We start from the raw sequence: 19,341 nt of genomic DNA on the forward strand, positions 1-19,341 counted from the left end.
CAGCTCTTCCTGGCAGGCTTCATGAGCCCAAGCGATACAGCTGTTGACATGGTTTGGAATTAGCCAGGCACACTGGTCAGTGTTGATAGTGAAAGGTCATCATAACAGTAGGAAATGTGACCAACCAAGGGACCTGGCCGTGATGGCTATGTTTATGTGTAGCTACCACAACAGGGATAGAGGTCGGGTGCGTTGCCTACAGGTAACGCTTATCTTTGAAATTAGAAGATAAGGAAAGCTCTGGGAGAGAGGAAAAGTGCATCCAATAATATGCTGGGTACTGCAGAAGGAGTAATTTAGCCACACCAGTGCTCTTTGCCTCACTCCATGGGCCACAATTGGTGCTGGAAGCAAGAAGCAAATACACAGTTAGACTCCATTCACCAGGATCACCCCAACACCCCTAGAATCTAGGGCCTAGAGAAAAAGAGCCATTAACAGGATGAAACCTGTCAGACTACCCAGAAGCAGCTGAGCCTAGCAACAGCCCATCAGATTTATATTACCCTACAGGCAGGCAGCATGGAGCAGAGTAAAAAGATTAACCAAAATCCACTCAAGTTAATCAACTGTTTGTCAACACATGTTCCCATTTCACATGCAATGACATTGTAATTTTACCTTCAAAACACATAAGATATATTTTAATTAATAATCAAATACTAGATTTAAAGTGGATTTAACATATTACCATTTTTAAGAACGGAGTGGTGGTGAAGTCCTAAGGGAAACAATCTAACGAGCAAACAAAACATGCTTACGGACTCAAGAGATGCCATCTGGTCATTCAAAGACAACCAAGCCAGTACAATTAAAACCGTAACAGTCAACACACACTTTAACTTATAACTGAGAAGCTAATTTAATAAACTAAGGCGAATATTTGGGAAAAGGCCAAATGTTGTGAAAATACACAGAGTGAACCAACTCAATTTATTGGTGAATAAATAAAACAAACAACCACAGCCACTCCAAGTTGATAGGCAGCATTTGATCAGGTCATGAGGCTGGTGACCAAACCTAACAAGCTCCTAGTAACAGGAGGAAAAGGCAGATGACAGGGGCCAACGCTGCCTGACAATGTACAATGCTGGCCCTGGCACTTACCATTCAATCTCTAGAGATAAGAAATTAATAACAAGTAGCATATACAATCTGCTTTTAAAACATTTCTTTTTCCTGGGACCTAGAAACACCTTATAAACATTAACTCATTTTTTTTTTTTTTTTGGAGACAGGGTCTCACTCTGTCACTCAGGTTGGAGCACAGTGCCACAATCATGGCTCACCGCAGCCTCAAACCTCAGGGTTCAGGCAATCCTCCTGCCTCCCAAGTAACTGAGAATACAGGGGCACACCACACACCACCATGCCTGGATATATATATATATAATTTTTTTTTTTTTGGTGGAAATGGCTGGCATCTCACTATGTTGCCCAGGCTGGTCTTGAACTCCTGGGCTCAAGCAATCCTCTTGCCTCAGCCTCCCAGAGTATTGGGATGACAGGTGTGAGCCACTACCACTCATTTATCTTAACAGAACTACAGGGAGAAGGTTCTCATTGCATTTCTATATCTGTACTAAAAGAATCAGCCAGAGTAGGGATGGGTTTCAAACATATCCCAAAGAGCAATTCCTTGAACCCATGGGTGGGTTGGGCTATACTGGAGAGTAGAACTCCTGATCTGTGTTCTGCTATCTACCAGCATTCCCATGGAGCACCCGTGGCAGTGTGCATGCCCATGAACAGGGCTGTCTACGCCCACAGCCACCACCCCCATGGCACAGTTGGTCTTCGCCAGGAGAGGCAATGTGGCGACATCAATTAGCTGGACCCTCAAGGAGTGGCTTGGGAAAAGGTATGACATTGGCTCTGGTGGGCGGATTCAGAAATAGGCCAACATATTCCCTGTGGCCCAGTGAACAGGAAACTGACAAAGCAGCACACACTCTCCTCAGAGTTAGTGAATCCCTCCCACACCTTCCCCATCCAGCCCTGGAATTCTCTCTTACCCACAGCTTTATGGATGATAGCTCCTACAAAAGGCATCTAGAAACACAGACCTGTAAGTACATGACACCCTCCTAGAATATGACATCTATTCAGTGACGTTCAATAGCTGTCTCGGATTTTTGAAGCAGTGGCTGAGAAAGGGGGCTTCTGTAATCACATTTTTCCAGTATCTTTTAGATGATTCACCACCAAGTACATGGAAGAAAATGGGGCACCAATTTCCTTCCCGAGTGGGTGGGAACATAGTCTGCATCAGGTCCTAATGCTATACTTTCTGGGAGTGTGCTTGTGTGTATAAGCTCATGTAACCTTCACAGCAACCCTGGGTGTAGGTGTCATTAGCCCCTTGTTTTACACATAAGGCAACCACTGCTTAAGGTCATGCAGCAAGGAAGGACAGGCAGCAGAACCAGGTCCATCTGATACAAAACTGATGGTCCTCCCCTACCCACGCCTCTATCTCCAGCACAGCTACAGATTCCCAACAGCAATTCCCAGGAAATTTTGACTGTAAGGACTAACACTGACACCAGAAATTAACTTTTGGGGGGCATTCAGGGAACTGCAGGCATCATTAAAAGTAGACCTATTACCTGAAAGTAGGCTAATCTTCTGATCCAAACAAATTGAAAAAATGAAGAGATTTCTCTCTCCACCATGCCCCCGAAAGCTCCCCAAAGCAGTGAGACTCTGTACTACCCAAAACCTAGAGTGGGAGTGCCACTGAGTAGGATGGGATGCTGAACAGTGCAAGAGAGACACCTGTACGGTATTCCACAAAGGGAAAGTATTTTCAGTTTTGACTCCAGTAAAGAAGTGATCTTTCTCACTAAAACATGTTTCCAAGTCCCCCCCCAAGGCACTGTACACTGCCCAGTAACCACATGGGACAAATGCTCAGATTCAGGATTGCAAACTGAGGCCAGAGAAGGAGGCAAAGAGGTGTGAAGTCAGAGGAAATTCAGACAACAGGAGATGTGGGACACTGGAGAACCCTGCCCTGTCTGAAGAGTTCAAGTTGGAAAACCTCAAAAGCATTATTCTATGCTGCATACAAAGCAAAACTGGTCTGCAGGCTGATTTCAGCCTATGGGCAGTCTGTAATCCCTGGTTAGAGAAAGACAGAGGCACAGACAGACAGACAGACACAGCCAGCATGCAGTCGATATTCTGCATATTGAACAAAAGGTTCTATAAAGGCTGTACTTAAGCATGTCCTTCAAGCATTCAGAAAGGCTAAGACCAAGCATGTAAGAATTAAAAGTCTCAAATGAGGACATCCAACACCTGAGCAAGAGGCATGGAAAAAGTAACAGCTCCCAGACACATTTGAGCAGGGCCCTGAAGCTGTTCCTTTCACACTCTGGCTGAGTGTCCCCACCAGTGAGGCTGAGTGTCCTCACTGAGGAGGGGCTGGAAGGGGACAGCAGAGTCTTACTGAATTGCCATTCCTTAATATGTTTAACAAAATCAATACGGTTCCCTCCCAGAGTTAAGCTTCGGTCTTTGTCGATGAATTCCTTCTGAAGTCCTACGTTAGAGCCCCTCCAAGCATTGTTATGTTCTCCTGTGCCTGGGTGGATCCCAAGGAACCTTTAGATAAGATGGTGGTATTAGACATGTGATCCCGCCTTCAGAATGGTAGGGTATTTGGACTTACATATAAGAGCTACTATACCTTTCATAATAAATGCATTATTCATTTTACAGAGACACCTGAACTCATCATCTGAGTATTAATTACTAAAATCCCTATAATCTTAAGATTTAGATAGGTAAACTAAATGGTCAGAGCATGAGAATAGTCTCTGATGAACAGAATGACCACTTTTAAATGAGTCCCTACTCTAACACCCCTCCTTGCTTAAAACTACCCTATTCCTGCCCACCATGTAAAGGGTGGTTGTTCTCCCTTTCTGAGTAGCAGATACATCCCATAGTACAAACTGTGCCATAAACATCAGCCCCAGATCAAAAAGTGAGATCTTGTAGTGGATGCAGAAGGTCATGAAATTGACTAATACACTGCTCCAATCACAGCAAACCCCTGACAGAGTAAATCTCGGATGTCGAGTTCATCACCAACAAAGAGGAGACCAACTCTGGTGGAGTCATGCCTGTCTACTGGAAAAACTGATGAAATCTTCAAATCTTTTTGCAAAAATAACCCTGCTCGGCACAATGCTGAGAAAGTCAGCATGAAGTGGAAGCTGTTATCATGCTTTCAAATCAGTCAGAGAAACACACACACACTGAGTTATGTGATCCATTCTTGGTTCTAAGAATTAGCACACAGGTGCCACTGGAACACAAACACTGATAAATATAAGATGAATGAAATTTCCTTTCACAATTGTTGTCATTTTAAGAACAGTATTAATCAAATCTTTTTAAAGATATACACTATGAAAAAAATTGTGGCTCCCATTTTAACTGGAACCACTTTCAATTGCCTTTTCCTGGTCTCAGTTACCCCACGAAAAAGGAAATGCCTGTAACTTGTCTCCAGTCTAACTGTTGATGGGCGGCAAAGCCAACATTCCCATCCTGATTTTATCACTTTCAAGCCTGGCTTGAGTCTCCACATTAGCACTGAGTGTTTGCAGACATTAACAAGGCCTGTAGCTGCTGAGTCTCATGTGCCCCCCTAACAATGCAAAAACTGTAACCTGACCCTTGTTACAGCATTTCAAAAGGTTCTTAAAATAATACATTTGGGGTTTTTGTCAACTCTTAAAAGACTACTCCAAAGCAATACACTCCCCTACACATTTTTTTTCCTATGTGTGTTTTTCAACTAGCAAATCTCCCAGCCACCAAAACTTTAACCAAATTAGGTATAATTTAGGACACAACAGGGGTATCCAAATTGGCCAACCACTGGAATCAGCCAAGGTGCTTATCTGAATCCTGTTTCCTTGGCCTCTTCCCCAGAGATTCTCATTCAGACTGGGTCCTGAGAATCTGTATTTTTCAAAATTCTCAAATAATTCCATTGCTTTAAAACAGATCCTCTTGGCATTTCATATTTTTTGAAGGTCCTATTCTCAGTACTTGGTAAATCCCAAATCTTAGGACTCATATAATGGAAGCATCCACATTTACATGAAACAAGAATTATCATCAAAATTCAGTAAGAATTAACCTTCCAAAAGCTATATACTAAGTCCCTATAAGGTACCCAGGATGGGCTCCAACCTACTTACCTCTCCAGTTATTTAGTAGAGATGTATCACTAACACTTATTAAAACTCCTCAACAAATGATAGTTCACCACAAGTTCAAGAACAGAAGATCTGGCCAGGCATGGTGGCTCACACCTGTAATCCCAGCACTCTGGGAGGCCAAGGGGTACGGATCACCTGAGGTCAGGAGTTCGAGACCAGCCTGGCCAACATGGTGAAGCCCCGTTTCTACTAAAACTAGAAAAATTAGCCAGGCGTGGTGCTGTGCGCCTGTAATCCCAGCTACTCAGAAGGCTGAGGCAGCAGAATCGCTTGAACCCAGGAGGTGGAGGTTGCAGTGAGCTGAGATCGCACCACTGAACTCCAGCCTGGGTGACAAGAGTGAGACTCTGCCTCCAAAAAAAAAAAAAAAAAAAAAAAGAACAGAAGATTCCAGCTGCACCTAAATTTTTTTACTTTATTTTTGATGGGTGAGGTGCTCAAATAAGAATAATTTCTTAATAACCCATAACTAGAACTGAATTACAGCTAATTATATTTAGCAGTGCATGGACTTGTTATAGATTCCCAGACAGTCAGTTTGAACTTTTAATGCTTATTAAGCTGGAGATTGGCTCCTAATTTAGCTTAGAACAAAAAGAAACCATGAGGGAATTCACAGAACTGGAGAAAGTCGTTATCATGAATTTGGAATGATTTCAGTATTAGCAAAATACATCAAGTCATAAATAGGTATGATGCTTTGCTCTTCAAGCCCCTAACCAATGGGGAAAAGATGCTCAGTGAGCCATATGGTAAGCCAGGACCAAACATAAGTGAACATCACTTAAGTGACAACGGTATGCTCTTGAAGAGGGAAGTGATATTAGCAGGGTACCAAAGTTGTGATAACAACCATGTGGGCACCTCCCCTGACCTCAAGGCCCAGCTACACTCCTCTCCCTGCTGTAACCCTTACAGTTTTTGTACTTCCTGTTCCCTATCCCAACAGACAGACTCAAGGTCCACTCCCTCCCTTTCTTTAGACCACTGGCTCAAATGATACCTCATCAGAGGGGCCTTCCCTGACCATCGTTTGAACAAAACAGCATACACATAGGACTCATCTCTGTCCCCTTACTCTGTTTTATTTTCTCCACAGGATGTACCACCTGTGGAGGTACATATTATGTTAACCTTTCGAATTGTTTATGTCTCCACATACACACCAAATTCTGAGTTCTGTGAAAATAAACCAGTGTCATTACTAAGTACATACATACACACATGCATGAATATATACATCCATTACATAGTTTTCCACATAAATACTCTGTTGATGGGCAGGTGGGTGGGTGGGTGGGTGGATGGATGGATGGATGGATGGATGGATGGATGGATGGATGAATGGATAGATCGATCCACTAAACCTAAGTAGTGATAACATACAAGTATTGCTTGACCCAGGACATTTTGTAAACAAATGAAAATTCCTAGAGGTGGCAACTGATTTTCTCCAAAATCCTATGAGAACTAAGTTTCCACTTACAAAATCTAAGGCAGTCTCTTACATATATAAAGAATGTATCTGCAACCTCAGACCACTGTTGTCCACGCCCCACACTCCCCGTCAACTTCACGCAGTGGGTCATCCACTGCTGACTTGAGACCAGAACAGAACTCTCAGACATCAGGATGAAAGAATGATGCTGAAGATGAGTATCATGGAAGAAGGGAAGAAACAGGTCTTCCTACCTCCTACCTGTCCACTGGAAATTAGGGAAAGCTTAGGAAAAGGGTTACCAATGCAAGTGGCCTGGAAAACAGAAACTCTACTGTCTTGTTCATTTGAAACAAAGAGAGCAGGGAGATAAGGGGTTGCTGGAAATAAAATGGAAGTATAATGAAAACAGACGCTTGAGCAATTAACTTTTCTATCAAAAAATTAAATCATTCTTGTTTTACCCAAACCTCAGTTCCACAGAGAGAATACCACATCACTACAATTTCAAGGAAAAAACAATAAAGCTTGAAAAAAATTAACAAACGAGTCAGCCTCTGTTTTTCAAGAACCTTGATTACAAAAGGAGAATGCTAGTCAGTAAGTGAGTGCCATAGAAATGTCTCCTGAGGTTCTGTCCATGGATCTTGAGCTGTTTTTGAGGTTCAGCTTTTAGTGCTTACAGCACTGACCACTTGCTCAGAAGTATCGTGACTACCTTGTTCAGCTCAAATCAAGCAAAGGTTTAGCATGAAGCTATTTGTGACCGGCAGCTCTAAAGTTAGAAACCACCATAGGCTTCTGAGTTGTTTTGGTGTCACTTACTGACCTTATTTTTATGAGAACAGGCGTATAACAAAAACTGGCTGAAAAAGTACAATGCACAGTAGAAATAATCAGAAACAAAAAGAAAGTTTCAAAAAAGTGACAATTCTGTCACCTGTATCACCTAATTGCATATATTTTTTCTGATTATAACATACACAACTATGTGTCAGTTCCTTCTCCCGGTGGTCATTAAAATTTAAAGCACTGGGCTTTTGAAAGAACATAAGAAAAAATTAACCTAGAAATTGTAAAATTTTTTGGTCTGAGTACCCCTTTATAGTCTTAAAAAATATTATGACTCAAAGAGTTTTGCTTTGAATGGATTCTATTGATATTTGTCAAATTAGAAATTTAAATGGAGAATTTAAAAATATTTATTAATTTATCAAAAACAATAACAATTCCATTACATATTAGTATAAATATTTTAATAAAAGATAACTACATTTTCAAATATTCCCCCAACGATGAAGAGAGGGGCATTATTTTACAATTTGCAAATCTCTTTAATGTCTGCCTTAAAAGAAGACGGCTAGATTTTTTTTGAGAGTGCAGTGGCGCGATCTTGGCTCACTGCAACCTCCGACTCCCTTGTCGAAGCGATTCTCCTGCCTCAGCCTCCCGAGTAACTGGGATTACAGGCACACACCACCACACCCAGCTAATTTTTTTTTTTGTATTTTTAGTAGAGACAGGGTTTCACCATGTTGGCCAGGATGGTCTCGATCTCCTGACCTTGTGATCTGCCCTTCTTGGCCTCCCAAAGTGCTGGGATTACAGGCGTGAGCCACCGCACCGGGCCTGACAACTAGATTCTCATATCTGCTCTGTATTCAGTCCATTGCAAAGTTGTTCTAGTTGAAGTGCATGAATACAGTCCAGCCTCACACCGAGTAATTTAAAAATATAATTTTAATAGATTTTTCAGATAATTGCAGATATTCTTCTTTAATACCACATAAAATTAAACAAGCAGTAGTTTCTCAAAAGTTGGTTGCAATGTAAAACTGTATCAATGAACTTTTCATACTTTAAATTAATATCCATTAGTCTACCTTATGCTTTCAAGAGATCCTTGACCCATACATGATTTTATAACATCTCGTACTGGCCATTGTGAAAACATGTGTTCACTGAATCATTGGAAGTCGTCTTCTAAATGTTAATATATCTCATAACACAATTTTTAAAAATTACAATTGTTAATAAACTCACGAGAAAAGAATAAGTACTGGGATGTTGTCAAGCTCACAATGGTGGATATAAACTTTCCAAAATTCTAATTATGTTTTGAAGGCTCTAATTTTATCACTGGCAGCAAATACTTGCAGTTGTTTTCCTTGAAGTAACAGGTGCAGTTCACTCGTTTTTTAGAAAACGTCTGACAAATTTGCCAGTTCCATAGTATGGTTTGTCTGTCTTTCTTTCAAAGGAAAAATGGTGTTCCATGCAAAAATTGGCTAGCTCAGCTAACAACTCAATCACACAACTGCTTTTCCTTGAGACACAACAGTATTTCGTATGAAGCAGGAATGCTTTTAGCATATTTCCCATTTTGTCACACACAATGTTACAAAGATATACAGTCAAGGATTGACCTTCAATAACATGAATAATGTTTACTGTTCCATCAAAGACATTCTTAAGTGAAACTAGATTTTTTCCTCCTGCAATTGTGTGGCCATCAAGAATACAATGATGACTTTATAGTTTGGTGCCATGGTTTTACCCACCATTTCTCTTTTGCACTATTGGGGCAAATGTCAACACAGTGTGGGGGAAAAAGGATGAATAAAATGTTCGTATTATAAGGAAAACAGTTTTGAACTGCAGACTTCCTGAAAATGCCTCTGGAACTCTCAGAAGTCTGCAGGATCACACTTTGAGAATGAATTTTAAAATTTCCAACAAAGCCACTACCTAGTTTTTTCATTCATAGTCAAAATAAGAGAAGTAGGTACGGTGAAGCCAATGATGACTGGGGTATAGAAAGGCAAATAGAGCTATCATACCTATGCTGAACTCACTGATTTTAATCTTCTGAGTTGTAGCTTAAGATGTACATTAAGAGAAGCTACTGACAACAAAACTTGAACAAATCTTAAACTCAATCTGCCTAGAGCTTTCTGGCCCATCCATGCCTGATGTCTGAGAACACTGCACCTTTCCTGGGTGAATGTCGGTCCTCAGGTTTAAGGAGGAGGAACCCAAGGGAAGCCTTGCAAAAAGACATCATCCCAAAAGACAAGACTCTCCAGAGGGTGGGACTTTGCTACCCTGAGGACAGTTTTCCTCTAAGATGGAATAAAGAAAAAAACTAAAATGCTGCCCCCCAATCCCCAACTCCCCAGATAGCTGGATGGTGTAGAAAGATCCTGGACCTCAGCATTGCAATCTGAGCTTGTGTCCGGGCTCTGACACTTACTATCCAGGAAAGACCATAGCAAATTAGCGTTTCTGAGTCTGGTTCACTATTTGCGTACTGAGAATTACATCAGCCTCAGAAATTTGTTATAGAGAGAAAATGGAATAATGTATAGCATGGTATGAACATGTAGAGGTACTCAATTACTAGGTAAGAGGCTATCCTGCTACCAGGAAATAAAATGAGGGCTCCTATTGCTATTTGCTAAATTACAAGCCAACTCCAGTGTTTGGTCCTCAGAAGGCATTCAACGAATGAGCTAGATATTATGGAGGAGAGAGCATCTATGACAAGGGACAATTAGTCTCGATTTAAAAATATCGTTCGTCCCTTTCCAGTTCCTATTCTTCCATTCACTCGATTCCTTTCTTTCTCTCCTACCCTGTCTTCAACCTGATAGCCACAACTGCTTAGACCAGCAAAAAACAAGCACAAAAACTAAAGTGGTCACTCATTCTTCAAGCTAATATGCCAAAAGAATAAATTTTTTAAAAGCAACATTTAAAAAAAATTAAATCAACAACTTGTCACCAGGCTTGAAACCTGAGAAAGGAATGCTATAAATCAACTACCACCAGAGATCACTTTTTCTCTTTAAAAATGACATGCATCTGAAGTGTTGATACAGTGGGTAACTGTGGGCTGCAGCTTCAAAACAGTAACACATGCTTTATCTGCCTTGTTGGTCCATGTGCCACAATGACTTAGCAGAGAACATAATTCTTTGTAAACCACTGGGCTTGAGACAAGAAATGTGAGCTGAAAACTGAGGCAATGGGACAAAAAGAAAAAGATCAGACTTATTCTGCACCATTGTGCACTGCCTTACTAGAGAGAAAAAGCAGATGCCAAACTTTAAGTGTCTTTCCATCGTCTCCCCAGGAGAAATGTGTATCTGTTCCGAGTTATGTATCAAATGTCTCAAATAAGGAACAATTCAAGGTTTTAGCAGAAGTAAAAGGTCTTTTTTATTTTTTCTAAACAAGCTTCAAATTCACAAATAACAGGTTTTTTGTCAGGGTTTTGTTTTTGAGGAAGTTTTTCTTCCCCCAAAACTGGTACAAAATAGAATACCTTTATGTTTGCTTTGGGAACTCTGGGGAAGAAACAAGTACACTAAGAACCTTTGTTGTACTATCTTTATAAAGATACTTCTACCATTAATCCTTCTGATTTACCTTATTCTTTCAGGAAACTATCTTAAAATTAAACTTTGCAACTGCAAAATGTTATGTAATTGTTAGGAGGAGATGATCTACTTGTCATTCACTGTGAGTGAGAACTTGACGATGGAACAAAAGGAATGATCTTCCTCACCTCTTCCTGCCTGCAGTTTTTGACTCACAGCTTATTATTTATTTAGCACTTAAAAAAACCTTTCTGAAGCACAGTACTTTAGTCATTTAGAATTTTTAACTTACCTTTTCATAATACACAAAAACTGAGAATTATGGATAAAATATATACATTAAAAAACCCTCCAGCTTTAATCTGTAAGTGAAAAGAGGTATCATGTTCAAGTACAAGCATCATTTTGATGTCATAACCCAGATTCTTGTTCTTGTTTAAGAGGCAGATATTCTTAAAATTTGTCATTTTATTTTACTTTTTAACTCATTAATGAGAATTTCAAATACATGCAAAAGTAGAATAGTATAATAAACCACATGCAACATATAATCATCACCCAGCTTCAGTAAACAACTCATGGCTAATGGGTTTCAATTCTATCCCATTTCCTCTGCCCACCTCTGCATTATTCTGAAGTAAAGCCCAGATGTCATATCATATCATCCATAAATATTTTTAAGTGTATTTCCAATGGATGTTCTTTTTGTTTTAAGCAACCACAATACCACAGTCACACCTAAATAACATAAACAATTCTGTAACATCCTCACAGATCCAGGCACTGTTTCCATTTCTTCACTTACCTCCTGGGAGTTAATGTTTCTTTTATAATTTGTGTTTGAATTGGGATAAAACGTGGCCCATATATTGCAAATGATTAATATGCCTCTCTCTTGTTATTTTGGTTCTCTTTCCTTTACTTTTTTCTTCCAATGTATGGTAGAAGAAACCAAGTCTCTTCTCCTGTAAAATTTTTCCACAGTCTGGATTTTGCTGATTACATCCCATGGTGTAATTCAAAATGCTCCTCTGTCCCCTGTATTTCCTCTTAACTGGTGGTTGGATCTGGAAGGCTGACTGGACTCAGGCTTGATTTTTGGGCAAAACTACCTCTACTTTTTGGTAAGATCACAGTGTTGTGTGGGCTTCCATCAGGAGACACATCATGTCTGGTTTTTGCTTTGTGGGCCAACCATTTAAGTTTGAGGTTCCCTGAGTCCAAACAAACTTCATTTACTGCACACTATGTTCTCTTCAAATCGTAAAATCTTACACCATATTTCTTAGGAGCATAATAATCCAGCTACATCTTTTTGTTCTCACATAAGATGATGTCATACTTTAATTTCTTTCTGTTGTTTCTCTTCCAATTAAAGCAGTTATGAATTTAGTTTAATGCATTTTCTTGTTTCCATCGTTTCAATCTATTCTTCTTTTTGCCACTCCACTCTTCCAGATAAAAATTAGTCCAACATAGTGACAATCATACAAATGGCAACAATGATGGCATCTAAAGGCTGTATTAAAAATCCAGGGCTGTTTCATCACTATAATAAATTTCAATTTGATCAGACTTCAGATCCAGTTCTTAGCTCCAGGAATGCTTAGTTAGAATACAGATTGACATTAGACAGCTTTTTCAAAATAATAAATCACTTCTACTTCTGCCTCAGTGCCTAGGGGAATTCTGCACACGATGGAGAGTGACCCCTTTAACAAGATGAACAACAGTGAGGGGTTTCTGATCCAGTTGATAACTTTACACCTTAGGCTCTGTCAGGACTTCCACAAAGCAATGATTGTAAAAGAGTTTTTCTTGTTCTATATAAGTTCAATGAAGACCCCTCACTGTAGGTTTTGAGTAGGTTCATCTGTTCTTTTTACCCCAGCATTAAGCGTAAACCTGAACACAGCACACTGTATCATCAAACTTGGAAGAAACCACTGTTACCACCAATGCAAACATTACTTTTCAAAGCCGTTTGTGTTCTGTTCTTTCTTCTAACTTCATTATCAAACAGTTTGGTGCCCATTTGGAAGACGGTAAACCATCTGGTGAAACAGTCCTGGCATACAGCAAGCACTCAGGTACTACTGCACATAATATCTTAGCAAAATGGGTGTTCATTAAGTAAACCTTCAACAGAGTTTGGTTGGTTTGATAAATTATAATCCATGAGCCAAAGTCCTTAAATGTTAATGCTCCACAGAGTTCTGCTGCTGGTAAGCTTTGCTTTTCTTGCTAAATCTTCTCATTGGGCCTCTTTATCCACGTGCCTGTCTTCCACCTGGCACTGGACCAACACCTCAGGCCCAGGCATCTTGCCAAACTCTGGAATCTTATTTCCAATTTCTCCTAGACATTGCAACTTAAATTTCCCACAAGCACCCCAAACTCCACTTGTCCAAAGCTGAATTCATCATCTTCTCCCAGTTTCTACCCTGGTAAATGACTCTGAGGCACCATCTGAGCATCACCTGAGACTTCTCTTTCCCCATCCCCCACATCCAGTGGATTGCTAATTCCTATTGATTTTACTACACAGACATCTCTCAAAGCTGTCCCCCTCCTCTCCACCCCTACATATTCCAACCTAATTCAGGCCCTAATAATCTTACCCTGAGACTATCTTTCAAGTCTTTATAATGGTTCTCCACACCTTAGATCTACTCTTATGAACTAACACCCCTTCTCCACCCTTGAACCTACGGCCACCAAATCAGATCTCTGCTTAAAACCTTTCACTGGTATCTTATCATTTCTATTAGCCTAGAAGTGGTGTGAACATGCAATCTGTTGTCTGACCTGGCACCCTTTTGAAAGGGAACAGTGGCATTGTTGTATAATCATTCTGGTATAACCAACAAACTGAGCCTGTCCTGGGCAAGCCCACACATAAGCCCCACCCCCAAATCTCTGGCCACATCCCCCCATCCCACTCCCCAATCTTTAGCACCTCCACACTCCCCACCTTTAGCACCTCCACACCCCTTTTCGTTTCTTGTACAAACTGTCTCCCTCTCTTGAACTCTGTTCCCCTCTAGGCACAGTCCTATTTATCATTCAGACTTGCTTTAAACATCACCTCCCCTGAAAAGCTTTCTCTAAACCCTCCTGGCCAAACTGATTACATAGTCCCATGTGCCAACACCGGGACATGAACTGGGCTTATTCCTGCCATGGTACCTGGCTCCCTGCAGTGCGTACATAATATGCATCTGCCTTCCCTCCTAGGAGCTCCTGTGAGAGTGTCTATGTCTTGTTCATCTTTATCTCTCCACCATCTATGATGTGATTACAGGTCTGCACCCAGCAGGTTTTTCTCATGTCATTTCTCAATCATGCCTTACATTTAACAAAAATGTTTTTGCCTGAGCTAATTCAGTATAATTAATGAAAAATTTAAAAATGAGACAGAATGAGGTAAGTAGCAGTCAGTAGCCCCAGTGCCAGTCCTGTATATCACAGACCACAGTCCAATTTAAGTACTTTCTTTTTAAAAGGAGAGCTTTGAGATTATAGAATCTGAGCTTATGGCAGAACCCCCATAGGAGATCATGAAAACAGGCATGGAGATAAACCAACATTATGCCAGTTCCACGAAATTCTTGAGGCTTCTTGTATAAAATAAAGTCTTTTTTTTTTTTTTTTTTTTTTTTTTTTTTCTGAGACAAGGTTTCACTCTGTCACCCAAGCTGGAGTGCAGTGGCATCATTTCAGCTCACTGCAACCTGCACTTCCCGGGCTCAGGCAATCCTCCCACCTCAGCCTCCCAAGTAGCTGACACTACAAGTGTGTGCCACCACACCTGGTTAAGTTTTGTATTTTTTGTAGAGATGATGTTTCACCATGTTAACCAGGCTGGTCTCAAACTCCTGAGCTCAAGTGATCAGCCTGCCTCAGCCTCCCAAATTGCTGGGATTACAGGTGTGAGACACCACGCCTGGCCATAAAATCAATGTTAAGATCAAACAAACCTGCTAAGTATATAAGATGGTCCTGGGGCAGGGGTAGGGGAAATGACTGGTATCTTCTTGCTGTGACAATAGGAACATGGAAATGAAAATCCCACTAACATACCTTCATATAGTACTTTATAGTTTGCAAAGTACTTCCCTATATATTATATCATCTGACCTTCAAGACAACCCCATGAGACAGACTGAGGATCAGCCAACATTTCCTGAGCTTTGACAATGCCTCCAGGATCCCAGGACAATGCCCTTTTCACAGTCCAAAACACACTGCGCAGGCCTGACCTTATGCCGCTTTTCCATGAAGGCTTTCAGCATCCAAGATGGGAACCAGAGCTCCAAATGTTCCACCAGCCAACCTGTCATTTTATGGCTGGGCATAATCTAACGTGGCTTCCAGGAGTGAGGCCAACCTAGGGACATGCTCGCAGTGCCAGGCCCAGGTTGCTGTCACAGCTGTGGCAGGCACATGGCGGGGGTGGTGGGGGGTGGTGGGGCGGCAGGCTCCATTTCCTTCTTTCTTATCACAAACAGAGAGGCAGCCATCACGTCCTCTGCATGTGACAAGGGAGCTGTGTTTTAAAGGCAGCAGCAACGTGCAAGCTCAAGCTGAGCCCTAGTCTAGGAGCCAAACTGAAAAAACAATGCACCCACAGAGACACAGAGAACAGATCTGGGGTTCCTAAAATATATCCCACCCATAGATTTCAACATTAAAATTTCAGCATTAAAAGTCTATTTCTCATGGATAAAGCAGCTCTTCCAGCATCTTTTAAAATATGCAAACACACCTAAGAGGAGTAGAGTACTATGACATCAATCTCTATCACTTTAGTGTGAATTAGCCTATGAATTCACTGTCTTCCTTATCAGCAACTCTTTCTGGACAGGGACCACTGGGCTTCTTGCTGCAGTAAGAGACAACTGTCAGCAGACAGAAAGGACTAGCTTAAAGCAAAGATGGAATTACCAAAGATAAACTCAATTCATCTCACAATTTCACCCAGGGTCAGCTCTGAAAGAAACAATTGCAATGACCTAGTAAGAACTCAGCCCCAGTATGACTTACCATTTCATTCTTCTTATCACTGAAACTAATAAATAAATACAATGAGAAAAACCAGATGTATTTGGTAAGCATTTAGTCCTAGAGAGTTGGCACGGCTCTAAAAAAAGTCATGTAATGATTATGGCACAATCCGACCTGGTCTAACATGCATCTCCTTACTTCACTGGCCCCTTGTAACTTAATGCAGAGAGGTGATTCAGCTCATTCAGAATCTTACCCACTCCTCCTCCTGGCCTCTTTCTCACTGTTGTGTTTCTTTCTACCATAGTTGATCCATGTTCTATGTGCATGATGAGAATGTTTTATCAACAATGTTCCATGATACTACATTCATTTTATTTGACTAGGCTAGGAACAAACTCATTTTTCTCTGTACATAAAAGATACCAAGCAAAGCAAAAAGACCTTAGAGCAGGCAGAACACCCCCCAAACTGTAACCTGGACAGACAAGTATTTCAGGTTTCTGCTAAATCCAGGTTTGTGCAAAAAGACAAGATTTAATCATGGAGACAATATATTGAAAACCTTTAACATTAAAACAATTCACCCACATGAATGGGAATGGTTGGCTGAAAGGAACGGAGAAAACTATTTATCAAAGAAAGTGTAACCCAATTTTGCAAAATGCCTATACCAAACATACAAACCATTAAGCCACATGCTTAAAAATCTTCATGAGGTTTGAGTAATAGCGAAGTAGCTTGATATGGACCAACCCTCCAAACAAACTATTAAAATACCTGGAAAATATATTTTAAAACAACTAGTTGATATGAGAGAACGACCAAAAACATGCACAAACAGAGAGAATTTGAACGTGAAAGAGGGAAACTGCGTTAGGTGAGACCCACATTTGTAGGGCTTTTCTCCAGATTATTCCCCAGGGTGTGCAGGGTTGGGTAAATAGAACTCAATATGGAACTACAGTTTTATTGGCTTGAAAACAGAATAGACAAAATTCAAGACTACCAGATGACTGGATATTGAGGAAAGAAAGCCTGGAAAGATGGGGCCACAGAAAGAAGAACCTCCACATACGTAAACTCTTCAAGTCCTCACATGTTCCTAAACTGTGCATGTGCAAGGGAAACTCTAAGAGGTCCAGATAGGAGCAAGAGCTAGAATGCTGAAAGATAAGAACGAGATTTCAGCTGTTTCCCACCCATAGGAGAAAGAGAAGTTTGAGTGCCATAAAATTAAAGGGCTTAAAACATCTTGGGATTTCTACCAAAACCTCATACTGGCTATGCCTTATGAGCAAAGACTATGTCCAAGGACAATAACTGACTAATGTGACTATAGATGAGTTTAAAGATACTTAGGATTATCAAGTGTCGATTCCCCTTTAACTGATCTATAGGTCCAACACTACTTCAATTCAAAATACAGCAGGATTTTGTCTGGAAATATATAAGCTGATTCTAAAACTGACATCAAAATGCAAAATACCAAGAATAGCTAAAATAACCTTAAACATACAAAAAAGAACAAAGTTAGAGGGCTCATACTATGTAACCACAAGACTCACTATAAGGCAACAGTAATGAGAAACAGCGTAATACTGGCATAACGATGGACAAATAGATCAACAGAACAGAACAGATAATCCAGAAACAGACCCACATTATATGGTCAACTGATTTTCAACAAAGGTTCCAGGGTGATTCAAGTGGTTGGGGGAGACTTTCCAATAAATGGTGCTAGAACAACTGCATTAGTGTATTGAAAATAAAATGTTTCAACTCCTCTGTCACATCACACACAAATATTAAGAAGGCACACAGACCTAAACAGAAAACCTAAAACTATTTGCTTCTTTAAAAAAAAAAAAAAAAGAATATCTTTGTGACCCTACGGCAGAGCGATCTCTTAGGACATATAACATACGAACTACAAAAGATGAGATTAATAAATTGAACTTCCTAGAAACTTAAAACTTTTGCTCAAAGACACCATTAAGAAAATGAAAAGGCAAGCCACAGACTGGGAATAAGTAATCACAACACATATTTCTCACAAAGGGCTCATATCCAGAAAACAAGAACTCTTCTAAATCGATAATAAAAAGACAAATCCAATTTTATAAAATAGGACAAAAGACTGGAACTGAAAATCATCAAAAAAACAAACAAATGGCCAATAAGCACATGAGAAAGTGCTCAACATCAGGGAAATGCAAATTTAACCCACAGGATATAATTTCATACCCACTAGAATGTCTACGATGAAAAGCAACAGCCATAGAAAGTGTTAATGAGGATATGGAGTAATTGAAACTCTCATACATTGCTGGTGGGAGTGTAATAAAACCACTTTGGAAACCATGTGGAAATTTCTTCTGAAGTTACACATACACCTACTTTATTATCCAGCAATTCGACTCCTATATAATCACCCAAGAGAAATGAAAGTGTTATGTCCAGGAAAATTTATGTGTAAGAAGGTTAATAAAGGTATTATTCATAATAGACAACAATAGGAAAAACCCCAAAAGTCCACTAAGAGGAGAATGGGTAAACAAATGGGTGCTACATTTATATAATGGAATACTACTCAGAAATAAAATGAAAAAAATACTGATGTACACAATGATATGAATCTTCTAGAAAGTATGCTTAGTGAAAGAAACCAGACATAAAAGAGAACATACTGTATAATTCCATGTATATGAACTTCTAGAGTAGGTAAAACTAACCTGTGGTGAAATAAAGCACTTTACATATTGCCTTTGGTAGCCGGGGATTGAAAAAGGGTACAGGGAAATGTTCACAATAATGGAAATGTCCTGTATCTTGGATTGGGGTGCTGATTATGCAGTTGTATGCATTTGTCAAAATTCAAATTGTTCACTTCTGACCTATCAGTTCACCCCCATATAAATTTTACCTCAATTAAAAAAAAAAAATTGGATGGGGGAGTAGGGAGTATGGTAGCCACAGATGAGGAACAGAATCCCCTACAGGTCACAAATGAGATAGAGATTAAAAAGAAGATAACTGGATCCCTAAATTTCTTTCATAGACATTCACGGGCAAACTAAAAGGTTGGCACAAAACCAAAGATGTAAAGTAGAGTTCCACAGTCATGAACCAAAAAGACGCAAAAACCATTCAGCTACAATGACACTGAATAAAAACAAAAACTCAGTGAGTGTGTTGAATGAAATGTGAGATTGCCAGATTTAGCGAATATATTTAATTTGGCAACCTGAACCAACAGATCACTGGGCAA

The 19,341-nt window shown here is 40.1% G+C and overlaps 1 protein-coding gene across 2 annotated transcripts in view; it reads right to left on the reverse strand.

Annotated features, from left to right (window-relative positions):
• Window positions 1–19,341, reverse strand: part of LOC105473667 (protein kinase C eta) — a 232,376-nt gene that overhangs the window by 143,217 nt on the left and 69,818 nt on the right. The gene's annotated exons all lie outside the window — the stretch shown is intronic.

This window comes from Macaca nemestrina, chromosome 7 (genome assembly GCF_043159975.1).
Source record: "Macaca nemestrina isolate mMacNem1 chromosome 7, mMacNem.hap1, whole genome shotgun sequence".
NCBI lineage: Eukaryota > Metazoa > Chordata > Mammalia > Primates > Cercopithecidae > Macaca > Macaca nemestrina.